Consider the following 13,958-nt stretch of genomic DNA (forward strand, 5'->3'; position numbering starts at 1 on the left):
CGAGCATTTCCAACAATTATGTTTACCAATTAAGGTGAGGAGCATTTAGATCTTCAAGGTCTCTGCCGAATCAGCATAGAAATGGTTGACGGTATCCCAGATGTGGTACTAATGTCACAATTTATTGAACCAGTGTATTAGTTGGATGTAGTCCAGATTTTAACCTTCGTGTGTCGCAGTCGTCGTTAAATTGCTGTCTTATGCACTTTGTGTGTAAAAGATACGGAAAAAATTGTTTATTTATAATGTCAAATGTCAGAGGTGAAATTCTATGTGAAAGGTAGTGTACATTACCAACGTTATTTCCTTGAAGACCGTAATCTATATTTAAGTTTGCACCATTCAGTAGATCTGCAAATTGACATCGGCTAAAATATAGATTAATAAACGAACATTTTAAGTGTGTCACTCGCCGACGCTTCTCGATGAACCCAACTTTCGACACTTTCGTATTCTTAATCAACTACAATTAGCAAGCTAGGAATAGATCGTATTGGACATTTACTATGCAATCACCGTTGACCAATTAATTAAGGAATGGACATGCGTTGTCTAACTACTAACTATGTATGGGTATAGATAGGTACCTACTGACAATATAACATCAGGAGTGTAGATGTAGCTATGGCTATGTATATAGTGAAGTGAAGGTAATACAATACTGCGGCCTATCTTCATTTAACATATTGGTAACAGGTTAAATGGAGGTAATGTCTCGAAATCACCTAATTAGCTTGATTAGCTTTCTGTTTTATGGAAAAAAGTTTTCAAAGGCCATTAAAATTGCAAAGAAATTGCATAGGTATCAATGAAAGAATCTCTGCCGTTATGTGAGTTAGTTTGGTCACCCATTATTGTATAAACAATGATTTTAGTAACCTAATTGAAATTGCAGTTACGAATGATACCTGATTGAAATATTATGATCGATCAAAGAACCACATTCGCTACGCTAAAGCCATTAAAAAGGTGGAAAATCATTTCTCTGCAATGATCAATTAATAACAGATTAGACGTTCACGTTTGAAATGGAAAAGCTTTCCTAATTGAGAGTAGATGTAGTGTAAGCGATCGGATTTGCTGGCTCTGCACAGGGGTACGTAATATTCCGTGAACACGAGCGAACGATGCGTTCTAATCGAATTTTTCATGAATCGTTTACAAATTCGTTCCAAATTCAAACGGGGTTGACCTCATGAAAAAACCATATTCATGCAAAACGCATATTTATTCAAGATCACGTTTATTTCATGCCAGTGATAAAAGGAGGTTTTAAAATATAGGCCTTACCTATATGAACCGTATCTATGGTCATAGTACAGCTACATACCCCTTTATTTGTATTAGATTGAGCTAAACAAGATAAATGGTAAAAGATGAAAGGTAAATTACCATTGTCAGGCTGTATGTCTTTTGAACACAAATAGAACTGCTCCATCACAGCCCACATATAAACTGCCACAAAGAACTCTTCCACATAAATTGAGAGGAATGGCTGACATTATATATCTGGTAATAATGATGTTATACTCAGTGGCGTAGCGTGGGGGGGGCAGGGGGGGCAAATTCCCCGGGCGGCAGCTTATAGGGGGCGGCAAAATTTACCCAATTAAAAAAAAATGTTCGCAACTAGTATCTGCGCCGCTACATAAAACTGTCTAACAATAAAAAAACATTAAACAAGAAAGTTGAAACTTTTTAAACTTAAAATTAATTATTGTCAAAATTTGGTACCTACTTAAAACACTCGTGACACTACATTTTACGTAATTTTGGTCTTAAATAAAAAATAATTAAAATTTCGCGCTCGCTTCGCTCGCGTATTCAGAAACTGTCTGCGCTTAATTTTGCATTTGTCAACAAAGAAAAAGTTAAGTACCTTTGGGCTTTGCGTAATATTTGGTTTAAGTCCGATAAAAATTTCGCGCTCGCTTCGCTCGCGCATTTGGAAGTTTAGAATCTTCCAGAAATCAAGTAACAAAGATATTAAAGAAAAGTCTACTTGAGAACCTCCCCTTTCTGCCGGGGCTGCGGGTTGTTCGAAAGAGTTACATAAAACAGAACATAAAAGGCCTTCGACGGAACACGATGGTTTTGAGTCAGTAAGAGTCTGACACTCCTTCACCGCTGCTAACCCACAGAAGGGTCATTTGAAGATTTTTAACGTCGATACATAAAAAAATCCTTTTTTTGAAGTCGGTTAAAAATGACAAACGGCCAGTAACACTTGTTAAAAAAAAAAATACACGGGAAGGGGCGGCAAAATCGACAACTGCCCCGGGCGGCAGATACCCACGCTACGCCACTGGTTATACTCCGATCACCCAGTTGTCACTCGAGTGGGTTAATTATGAGCTATGGTAAGAACGAGTATATTACCAAGAGAGCTCATTAGTATTCCATTCACGCGGTATAGGAGCAACAAGAATAACTTAATGTATACTCGGAAACTGGAGTAGGTATTTAATAATATCTTAATTTTGGGACATGCACAACTTATTTGTGCTGCGAGAAAATAAAATCGATCGATTAATGAAATGTAAATAAGCGATGAATTCTACACTATCAAAAATAATTGTAACGTAGTACTTCAAACATATAACTGATTTACTTAGGTATTGCTTTTTAAAAGTCATCATCATCCTCCGAGCCTTTTCCCAATCATGTTGGGGTCGGCTTCCAGTCTAACCGGATTCAGCTGAGTACCAGTGCTTTACAAGAAGCGACTGCCTATCTGACCTCCTCAACCCAGCTGCCCGGGCCACCCGATACCCCTTGGTTAGACTGGTGTCAGACTTACTGGCTTCTGCTTTTTAAAAGTATGATCTTCACATAACACATAAAAGAGAAATTATGTACTCTCAATATACAAGAATTATAGTCAGAGATTCAAACGTTGACTGCTACAAAAGCACTTAGCTGCACGTGTGAGCTAATTTATGAGACATACACATTCAATAGACAAGTTAAACTAAACTGCCTGTTTATACAACAATAGTTTTTCAGACCTACCATTGAAGTGTCATAATGTAATGTAAAGTATCAATCATAAAGCCACACAAGGCTTAAGACATTAATAAAAGCGTATATTATGGATGTTTGTCCCAGAAACGAGGGGAAGTTTCCGTAAAAGCTAATAAACAATGCTGTGTGCTCTATTTCAAGAATAATTGAAGCCTTCACTCGTGGTCGTGATTGAAATGACGAGATTTCTGATCGTGTTAAATGATAATTTTACAAGACACAATGCCCATTTAAAGAAGATATGTATTAGTTTGACATTAGCACAAACGTCGCAGAGAAAAGGAATAATAAAGTTAAACCAAAATTCGCAGCAAAATATAAAATAAAAGTAACGATAAATTTGATAATGGTAGGAGGTTGATGATGAAATGAAATAATCAGTATCTCTTAAGATTTTAAAAGTTACTTTTTGAACTATAGTTTTTCATTTTTCTTAGAAAGCGCATAGCAATGGACCTGCGTATAGGTAATCTTTGTGATAATCTCTACAATGAAGAGTCCGTCATAAATGTTTAGCGTAAGCGGATGACGAAGCGAGATTAATATTTATTGAATCACTGTAAGTTAACAAGGTCGTGTGTGTCCTTCGCGAGTAATTTTCCCCCATACATGTTACAATATGCATAAGTTCCTACAGTGAGTCTGTTCTAAGTTTATGTGGTCTACTCACGAAGTTTTATTCTGTTTCAGAAAGAGCCTATAGCAGTACCTACAATAAAACCAATTAATTTATTTATAGAATGTTTGGTTCCAAAATGAATTTCAGCGGTACTAAATAAATAGTTAGTTCTTTTCTGCCAGAACGAGACCAATGTTACACTTATACAAACACGTTTCGCCATTTCACATTCATTCACGAAAAATGTTCTTCTACACACTCACACATACGAGTAATATTGTTCCACTTCCAAACAATTGCAGTTAGTGCGCACGAAAATAATGTTAATTTGTGATGAGTTTCGTGGCTCGCTTTCTGCAATCAATTATGTAAGACCACTTGTAATAAAATTCGTAGTTCCGTATACTCACAACTGTTTTTATAAGGTGTGTGTAAGGCTAGTGTCGAAAGTGCCTTTTTATATTCTACACCACTAACGTAGGTACCTACTCTCTCACATATTTATGGCAATCGGGTCACACACATCATTTTCATTGTTATTTTACATTCGTTCCGCAATTATCGGATGCAGGCCAATCGATGTATTAATATTCTGCGGATTATGGTTTATGGTTGTGTGTAAAATTAATTATGATGTACCTACTTTTGTTATTAGCTTTGATATTTTCAGCATTGTTATTAATTATAACATAGACACATACGGACTAATTTTTGCACCTAATCTAGGTCTAGGAATTGTTTCAGATGCTGCTGAAAAACTTGCTCTTAACTTTATTTTACAGTTTTGATTGGTTGAATATTAAAATGAAATTCTTCATATTTTCTTTGCATGCAAAGATTCTCAAAGGATCGCTTGCTTCCATTTCTTGTATAGTGGGTGGATGTTCGTCCTACACTTCAGTCTACACAGCTGACTTAGGCAATGTACACTGTAAATCGTAGCTTGTGCTGCTACAAGAGTGTTGCCAGCTTCAAGGAGAGCGCCAAAGAGTAGTTAGTGAATGGAATTCACTCCATATTTACTCGTAGCCTAGTTTTAAATAAATATTAATTTATATTAAATATTTAGAATATGCGCCGATGAACTCATCAACGAACAATGTACTTAATATAACGAAATTATTTTAATTTAAAACTCTAAGTAAACTTTTTCTTTACGTTGACCTGAACCAAAGGAATATTAACGCACATAACATTCCATAGATAGAAAGTGGATTAAGGCTTTATGAATAGTCCATACTTCTCACTCTTTGCGTATGCGCTCTATGCGTAGCGTAGTGCAACCTATACAAACGCCCGTTCATGCATATTACATTCAGTCACTCTGCCCGGATCAATAGTTTACTAGGAAAACGATTTGGCTCAAGTTCCGCACCCGAGTTACTTCCCTACACTGTTGTTCTTGAACCACTATTTAACAGTAAATGGGTTAATTTATTCTCCAGGAATGTACAATACTTCGAACGGAGAAACCGATACAGCGAAATTCGTTTGTTTCATATTACTCGAGCAATCTGGGTTGGTAAAGATTGATTTATGATAGTGCAGTGTTGACGTCGACTGCACAATGCGACACTTTACACTGTTCGCTACAAACACATTACCTAATGGCAGCGATTTATTACCGCGCGTTATGAATGAGACCACTGTGCATCAATTTTGGCTTTTAATAAGCCCTTGTTTGGCAGGTGCCGGCCATATTGAGAGTTATGTCCACAACGTGAATTATTGAACTCTGGAGTAGCGTTGAGTGGTTCACTGAAAACTTTTTGGTTGTAATTATTTCCTTTGCCAGTAACGTTTTTGTTACCTTTTTGATGCAACGATCCTGCTGCGGTTAGAGCGCAGGGTAAAATAGACATTTATTTTCAGGATAATTTGAATGTGTCATTGCATGCATGTAAGTATGTTTATTATTTTGAAATCTCATAGTAACTGGATAAAAATTCACAATTCTACATTTTCCCACAAAACTTTTGTGCATTTTCTTTAGCGCAAAACTTCAAAAGATGCAAAGCGCTACCTACGCTCCAAGACAAACAGCATTAGCGACATCCATTGGACATTGATAAAGTTTGAACGTGTATTCGAAAAGAGATCTTTGCTATCTACGTCCTACACGATGTACTGATCTGTCTACTTAGTACACGTAACTGGACAGATGGTGGTACCTATTGTATTGTTACTACTTTAAAGAAACACTTTGAATTTCCACTACGAATGTTTTAAAATGGAAGATACCTAAAACTTGATAGACAACTGTTGCATCACCGATGGGTGTTAAAATTAATTATTTAAAATATAGAATTATGGGATTAGAACTAAATGTACCTATGGATGGAAGATCGAATCTATTTAGTTTACATGGTTCTATTGAGCTCTATTGGGCTGAGCAAATAATCTGGTATCTGAACCAAATTCCAAAAGCCAATCGAATGGATTAGGATTAGGTGACTGCACTGGAATTTGGAGTTTGGTCCGTTTTATTTTTATAAGAATAAAATTGCTGTACGAGCCCTATTTTTTGTAATTAGCATCCGATTTCCTGGTCCAGCAAAGTATGAACTTCTGCCGACAGAAAAACCGATATAGTGAAATAATCGAGCGATGGTCATACCTGAATGTTTGGATTCCTAATACACATCCACATCCTCCGAGCCTTTTTTCCCAACTATGTTGGCCTCGGCTTCCAGTCTAACCAGATGTAGCTGAGTACCAGCGCTTTACAAGGAGCGACCTCCTTGTAAAGATCTCCTCCTAATAATGACCTCAATATATAAAGTGTCTCAATTCCTAATAATGACCTCAAAAATATCGGTTACTCAAAGTGACGTTTAGTTACTGTCCAATCATACGTGGAAATTGATGGCGCAGATAACGCGTTAGCCAAATACTTTCCAGATTCTACATAAATACTTACGGCTGTCGTTAAGTTTCATGTTCTGATATTCAGACTAATGTCGTACCAAGGTTATATCGAAAATTGAGAATCGTGGTCGTGTCGTATCATTGGAGTTACCGTCTAAAGTTAATCTGTTTTTGGATTGCATGTGTTTATTTATAGGTACTCCTAGTTATTTGTCACATGCGATTTCTTTTTATTTCAGGCAGTTTACTTATTTCATATGCAATTTTTATTAGATACATTAAAATATGTATTTCTCGTCTTAATTACCACCTCTTATATCAGTTCCTTAAATGTACTCAGAAAAAAAAATTGAAGGTACCTGAATCATTAAGCACTACTCAAAACATGGCTATAAAATATTAATCACAAGTCCCGCGCCAGAACTTTAAGTTACAAATTGGAGTAAAACACTGAGATTCGTCACCACGCCAAAAGGTGCCGTAAGTACATTATAACTTTCTATAGAAATAACTTATTGAAAGGGTCAGACAAAAAGGATTTTAATGCTTTCCTTTGTCTGGATCGACGACGGATTCGTTCTCATGCAAAAAATTCAATATTTTATTATAATTCGCGCATTGTCTCGACACATCGCGACTTGTGTCACTGGCTTCACATTCGGTTTTTATTGAATAATTCAAAAATAGTGAGAGATTTGTTCTTATTGTTGAAGAGACGTCTCGTTAGCGATGTGGATGATACTTATGAGAGCAGACAGCGGCGCTCAAGTTTAGGACAACGGTTGGCAGCATAAAATTGCATTTATTACTGGTCTGAAAATTGAAAATTGTATATTCAATTCTACGTAGTTTTAATCACGTGGAAAAAGTAGCCTCACCGTATTCACTAGTTCACAAAATACACAAAGTCTTATAAAGTAGATACTTACTATACTTAGTTCGGTACTCAAACAATCATTCAGAAATATATAAAGGTAGAATACAAACACGAGTAACTGAACAGTAGAAACAAAATGATATTTCATTTGTGACAAAATGTCCTAGTAACATCGGCCGCAGAAGCTGCGTAAAACCGGGTCACACTGTATGTGTACGGATTGCATAGACAAAGATATGCACACTACAGCCGTTGATTAAGGCACGCCACGAGAATTTTAATATTGGATTCACACACACGTCATAAGTTGGGAAAAGAAAACCTAGAAAATATTCCACACATGTAAAATTTAAATGATTTTTTAATCAAGGTATCAAGTATTTATATATGTTTAATATTTGTCTCAATGGATTCCAAAACATAAATAATATACTGCAGAATAAGGACCTTTGTTTTGACGATGTTCATAAATTTAATAGCATTCCAAGTGGATTGACGAGACTCAAACTGAAATCATAAACTAAGCTATAGATTTCAAGGGGTATTGAGAAAGATAACAGTGGAAAGGTGAACCGCTCCATCAAATTCTTCAAGCATGCATTACAGACTTCGAAGTTGGAAAAACAAAATCAAATTGATGCACGTCCTGTAAGGTACGCACTCTTTCTTCTAAAACTGTTTGTTCAGAAAAAGTAATTCAAACAAACTAAAATTCGCTTCGGTCGAGTATTAGACAATATTTGTTCTAGATCGATAGCGACTCTTGAAGTTATCTGAAGTTTGTCGAACTACAATGCGAAAGGATCAAGCGTAATTACGTCACTGAACGAATTTCGTTTTACAGCTGTAGTTAGTATTAAGCGTATATCTGTAATAGACGAAAGTATGTTTTGAACATTCGCACCAATGCAGCAATGTCTAGACAAAAATATCAAACATAACCAGTATGTACTGTAAGCGGTAATAATATTTATATTATTGTTTTTAAAACAGTTCCTACATCTATATGCAACTAAGTAGAAGATAATAAAACTTTCTGAAAATAATAAAATGAAAAACGAACTATGGACGCTGCCGTTTAGTCAAAAGCTCTAAAGCTGTTATTATTTCAAATTAATTTATTGAATCACACTGCAATTTGAATATTCATTAGCTAATTGTCACAAAATTAAACGAGAATGACACATAAAATACACACTACGCCAAATGATTACTAGCTAAAATAAATTTAAATTGAGGCAGTACTCGTCCGTGACCTGGTACAACAATTTTCATTAAAGCCACAATAAATGAACTGAATACCTATATAAAATAATGAGTAGGTGCACAGCTTACTCCAACGTGAAACCACAAAAAACCTTAATTAGTTTGAGTACAACCTCGTTTCTAAAGAAAGCCAGAGATGTCTAGGTAACCTATTAATTTTTTAAACGCCATTAGGAATGCATCGTCCTCATTCCCACTCAACATCGCGTTTCTATGCAGTGGCCCCTCTCTATTCAGGGACGTCTATTTTCTAATTAATTGTTATGTAGAAATGGACTGCTTTTAATTATTGAAGCTCTATTTCTTGTTGTGATGACCCAATAGTTATAAAATTTGAATATTTCCATCTGTACAAAATTCTCTTTTAACATTATAGCTGCAACTGCAAAATGTTGGGCGAATCGGAGCACAGTTGTGTGTTGGTTGCAATTTGGAACTCTGAATAAATGTAACATAATACAGAGAAGAATGAAATAGGATGTACCTACTCTAATTGTGTTATCTGGAAAAAAAATTAAAGCCTTTTTATTTTTACACTATAGTAGCAGATAATATTAATCACACTTTTAAATCAAATCATACAGCATAAACATGAACCGTTTTACATTTAAGTAGATAAACAGTTTAGTGATTTATTTGTCGATGTTCGATGGGACCTCAGAAGGTCGAAGACTTTATTTATGATCAATTTATTTCTATCTATCGTAGACTAGGATTTGCATGATCACACAGTAAAGTGGATTATCCCTCATGATGCACTATTGATATTTGCAAGGTCCTCGTAAAGTTTATGTCTTCATTCGAAATCACGTCTCGCAATGCATCTTCATATTCATGACATGTCTGCAACGGCTTGGACAGTATCCATCAATATAATGGCATTATAAAGACATCTGCGCTATTAAAATGATTTTATTTTCATACTTTGTGACTGAAGAGCTACAAAATGCCACTGCAGTAAAATTATAACTGTGTGTCTATGTGTTATACTGCTCTGTCTGAAGGTTAGGACTTTTATTGTATTTTTTATTTAGTGGTCGTCTCGAACCAGCTGTATTTTTGTATGGTAGCCTCACGTCACTTTACAAGTTGCTGGGATTAGCAACATTTTGTTTATTACTCCCATTACAGGTCTTTCTTTATCATTCCAATTCATCTAACATTAAATTTATTTTCAAAAATTAATGTATCAACCGACTGCAGTTTAGTTGTCGGCACCTATTACGTAAAGCTTAATTAATACCGGGAACCATAGTTGAAATAAAGTGTTGCCAGAGTGGTCCTCGGTGGGTTGCGAGAAACTCGAGCACGCGAGCCCTGTCCGCCATATTAAATCCACTTAGTGGCAGAATTGCAAGTGGTCACACTGACAACGAGATCGGACAACGCATTGCACCTTAGCGTCCAGCTGGTGATAAGTTCACTACTAAGATAAACGTTACTTTTTTTCCTAATACAACTGCCTAAAATAGTTAAAAATATGAACGTGCAAAAGGGATATTAATTTTGTTGGTGAAGTTATGACTAAGTTTCTATATTCAGCGTGTCAAGTTATTTTTTTCGATATACTTTTGGACTCTCATGTGTGTAAAATATGGCGCGTCTATCGACACAATCTGGCTGATGAATTCACATTATAACCTTTAGGATTGAGTCACATTGATTGTAACAGTTAAATATAACAACAAACATAATTTCCTACCAAAGCAACATTTGAATTAATTGCAATCACAAAAACTAAGCAGGTAATGTTACTCAATTAAAATCAGAGCAAAACGTAGCAATGTCGGAACTTGATAGAAAGTGTTTAAATTTCTTTAACTTACATAGAAGTTACTCATGCTTGTCTGTATTTGGTTTCTCGCGAACTATAGACATTGGAAAATTCTTAAATGGTTGTGTACAATCGACGATGCCATCAATGCGTAGGAAGACTGTTTACAATGAAATTCTATTTCTTTTATCAGAAAACGGAAGGATGTACTGATTTCATTGAAAATATCCCATCTAAAAATACAAGCATGGCGTTTTTTCACCCAGTTCCACATATGTAGATGAATGATAAGCTAGCGGATGGAAATGGCAAACAAATATATGAACTGGTTGTTTCGTAATATCAAGAACGAATTTCTTGAATAACTTGGACGTATTTATTTCGCGACGTAAAAAGAATGATCTTAAGATTCCTACAACCTGTTGTCGAGATTTAGTATCTACTTTAAATCCTGGTGCATCTGGATAAAAAATGTGCCATAGTCAAGGACGTAAATATGCTAATGATTCTCGACCCAAATCAACGAAAAAATGTGTAGGTAATTTTTTCATGTTTTTTTCTTATTTACGTATATCCGTCAGTGTAACCCAGCCGTACTTTAATTCGGCGCGTGTGTTACTAGCCTTACTACCGCGCTGCGCACTCACACAAACGCAAACGATACATGCACAAAGCATACGCAACAACGATCGTTCAATAAAAATCGTAGATCATCCAGGTTACCCAAATTCACCCAATCACAGTGCGAGTACTCCCACACACTCGCCTCGCCGCTCCCCGCGTGCCCTTGAAGCCGGAACAAACAAGCGCCGCCCGACGGCAAGCAGTGTGTTTGATGTCGCCGCCGCTGCTGCGTACGTGCGCTTTGAATTCCGCGACGTGTAGGTACAAAGTGCGAAATGACGGAAAACTACACGAACACGAGTTGGTGGCGATGGTCCGCCTGTATGCCATCAGTGACAACAGTGTACTAACAGCCATCCATCCTCCGAGCCTTTTACCAATCATGCTGGGGTCGGCTTCCAGTCTAACCGGATTCAGCTGAGTACCAGTGCTTTACAAGAAGCGACTGCCTATCTGACCTCCTCAACCCAGTTACCCGGGCAACCCGATACCCCTTGGTTAGACTGGTGTCAGACTTACTGGCTTCTGACTACCCGTTACGACTGCCAAGGATGTGCAATGACAGCCGTACATACCTATGTTCCGGGAAATGTTTACCGACCGGGAACCCTCATCACGGAGGGTCATGCTGGTCATGTGACAGACTTATGTGCTAGGACCGTTAACTTAGTGCTTTCGACACATTAAAAACGAATGTGATAGTGTTATGTTAGCTGAAGGACAACCAGCTACCTACTTCGTCGTGCTCGATTGTGCCAAGAGTGTGAAGGTGACAGCTTTGAACAGTACCTCCGGGTAACTAAACTAGGTAATTAATTTATTTGTACATTTTGTAAATACGTAGTCAGCTTAATCAATTTTATTAGTGTAAATAAGTTGATTTCTTAACCACGCCAATAATACCTACCTACGAGCCGAAAGAATCACCTCGTGCCTACACTTAACTAACACATCTTTCACCAATTTAATCGAAAAGTAAAAACAAAATTACTACGAAATCTTTACGCTGAATGTTAAAGCAAACCGAAAATGTTATCAATCAGCTGTTAACAGGTCAGTGAACTTTCCTTTAGCGCACTAGTATTACGTCATTAATAAGATTTCCGTGTTCCAAGGTCCTAAGACCGTTAAGAAGGAAGCAAAATTTCTAATTATTAACCAATTTAATTCAAAAATAAAAACTAAATCACTGCGAAAACTTTATGCTGAAAGATAAAGCAAAACGAACATTTTATCAATCAGCTGTTAACATGTTAGTGAACTTTCTTTCGCGCACTAGTATTGCTTATTACTGTAGTTAATAAGATATCTGTGTTAAATTTATGCTCAAAAATTAGTACCTAAGTAAAGTAAAACGAAGTTAATGACAATAATGAAGGTGATTTTCGAAACTTTAGGTAAAATGATTGCTATCGCGTATCACTCGGTCTCGCTCGCTCGCGCGCTCGCGCTGTCATGTCGTAGATAAGACACTCACACATCGACACTCACGCACACACGTAGACATTAGTTTTCTCTGTCTACGCACACATAGCTGCCATCACGCACACACTGTGGCCGCGGGGGAATTCTGTTATGATTTGTGTTTAACCGTGGGCTAAATTCTGAAATACCATGAAATTACAACATCAAAAAAAGCAGCGCATATTAGCTTTTTCCCACCTACCGTAATTCAAATCGATTATTTACGTATTTAATTTTAACCTCCTTGACTATGGCACGGATGCAAATCAACAGCTTGTATACTGCACTATACCTGAGATAAGAACTTACTTTCATTACCAAAGCTCGCCAACCTAGTGTCTCGTAAGTCCACTCTAGTTGTCTGTTGCAGAAATTGCTTAATTACGAAAGGTACCAATAGATGACCCGTTTGCTGGTAACGTGCTGTCGTGGGCACCGAGTGTTGCCTTAATGACGTCATTCTTACCACTTGCCTTTGCTTTTAAAATGAAGAGGACAAATTGAATGTGGGATGTAGGACAGTTGTTGTTTTATACAAACATGCAATTTTTTTATAATTATAACAGCCTTACCTTATCAAATCAGCCTCTGTTGTTGACGATAACATGGATCATTAAATTGTCAAAATGTCTTCTGAAATGTAACTTTTTGTATAGAAATGACAATAATCCGCGTTTACGTAACACTCATTTGAGACCCAAATTGTTAGTACGTTGTTTTTGTTACTAGGTTGGAATCTAGTAGGAACCTATCCTGTTATAATCTTGGTTGGTCCTTAGGGCTTTTTACTCAATATTCCTGAGTCTTCTAACAACCACCAGGTTAATCAGACAATCAGTATGACTACGTACATCATCAAGAATCGATTAACACATATGTATAGTGTTGTACCCCATAACTAACTTGTCTGGAGCTTTCTGACAAATGGCTGTCTTAACATTGAAGTCTATGTCGAGTACTGAATTATTGCGCTACTCTAGCTTCGTGGCCACTTGTACCGATTAGAGGTGAGTGCCGTTTGTTTCTTTGACTTTATTTACGGTTTTATTGCTTATGTTTTGGACCGTAAGATATTTTACCCTTTTATTTTCTTAACAAAACTATTTTTGTATCCATTTCAGATCTGCCGATTTCAATCTGCAATCATCCAAGGACATTTTTCACAAGATCTCGTCAAGGTCATTAATGGTACAAGGATATTCTTTCAACCTTGACCCAAGTCAATGACCGTGAACAAGAATAAGTTATCAACTTAATTATTTCATTCATAAAAATTCAAGAGCTATTATTTTCCCATGAAATCCACCTGGCCGGTAATAGAAATAATTTAATCGCCATTACCGTTTTTCAATTTTCTTTTTTCCGGCCAAAAAGCCACATTAAAGTTTTGCAGGATAGGCATTTTGCGTCAGTTAAGATGAATTTGACCATTTTATAGCTTA

This window comes from Helicoverpa armigera, chromosome 7 (assembly GCF_030705265.1).
Source record: "Helicoverpa armigera isolate CAAS_96S chromosome 7, ASM3070526v1, whole genome shotgun sequence".
In the NCBI taxonomy this organism is placed as follows: domain Eukaryota; kingdom Metazoa; phylum Arthropoda; class Insecta; order Lepidoptera; family Noctuidae; genus Helicoverpa; species Helicoverpa armigera.